Raw genomic sequence first — 1,418 nt, 5'->3', positions numbered from 1 at the left:
TAGGGTTTTGGATGACTGGAGCATTTCTGATGAATTCCAAACCCTAATTCCTTGAGACCTTGACTTCAAATGATGTCCCAAGATGTATGAACTTTTGATTATTGACCATGGTGCCCAAATTCTGCAAGAATGGCCACCATCCATTGCTTTGACTGACTGTTGACCATCTTTGACCTAATTGCTTCATCTGCAATCAACAAGGTTAAACTGACAATATTTTTGTACTTTTTGGTTAGTAAACATATGAAAGGCAAAGATATACAAAATGCAAAGTATGCTTGGTGATCAAGAAACAACCCACAAGGCTACCTACCCACTAGGAGGGAAACTAGGGCATGCAATGATCCTTGAGGTTATGATATGAATGATGTGGGCCATGAGGGATCTTAGGGCCCAAAATTGGGGTCTTACATGCACGATAAAAATCAAATGCTGATTATCAAAATATTGATGCCGGATTATTATTTGTCTCAATGATGCCAGGATCAAGAGACAAGGTGTCCTTCATATGGATAGACACTGCATTCATGCATTGATCATAATAACTTGTGTTTTATTTTGCAGGTATCTGTTGCTAACGTGCTTGATTGTTTGAGGAATCATTGCTCGCGCTCACAGAACGGTACCTTCGCACTCAACCCGACCTCACAGATACTTCACAAGGCGCAATACTCCCAGGCTAATGGATCTCCCGAGTACTGATCTCCTAGAGCTGAAAGACAAGATGAATGAGCTGATCAACATTATGCAAGGCTTTGCAGTTGGTCAGAAAGCTCTGGATGATAAAGTTGAGAAGCTCGAGCGGGCTTCTGCTGCTAACAGTGGGGTTAACCTGGATGGTGTCTCCAACCAGGGGCTGGGGTCTCGTGATGGTGGCAAGAGAACAACTATTGGTGTTGTGAACAATGCTGCTGGTTTTGGTGCTGGTGGTCAACCTGGGCCCGGTCTGGGGCAGAATATGAGGGACGGTCTGTTGCCTCCATTCTACGGGTTTGATGACGACAGGGAAGAAGACAGGGAAGCCGACCAGTTCTCAATGCATAATGAGCCTTTCGGTCAATACAGTGCTCCTCCTCAGAGTAAAGAGATTCAGCTGCTGGCTGAAAAGATCAAGGTGCTGGAAAGCTATGCCACTCCGGGGGTGGTCAATATGTCGAACATGGGGCTGGTTGAGGGGATTGTGATCCCACAAAAGTTTAAGGCGCCCGCATTTGACAGATATAATGGGAGTTCTTGTCCTGAGACTCATCTGCAAGCTTTTGTACGCAAGATCTCTGCGTACACCATGGATCAGAAGCTGTGGATGTACTTCTTCCAGGACAGCCTGTCCGGAGGCTCCTTGGAATGGTACACCAAGTTAAAGTCCTCAGATGTTAAAAACTGGCAGGATCTTGGGGACGCGTTCTTCAAGCAATATC

Source organism: Lathyrus oleraceus, chromosome 2 (genome assembly GCF_024323335.1).
Source record: "Lathyrus oleraceus cultivar Zhongwan6 chromosome 2, CAAS_Psat_ZW6_1.0, whole genome shotgun sequence".
NCBI lineage: Eukaryota > Viridiplantae > Streptophyta > Magnoliopsida > Fabales > Fabaceae > Lathyrus > Lathyrus oleraceus.
The sequence above is the reverse complement of the archived record's forward strand: the minus strand, read 5'-3'. Positions refer to the sequence as shown.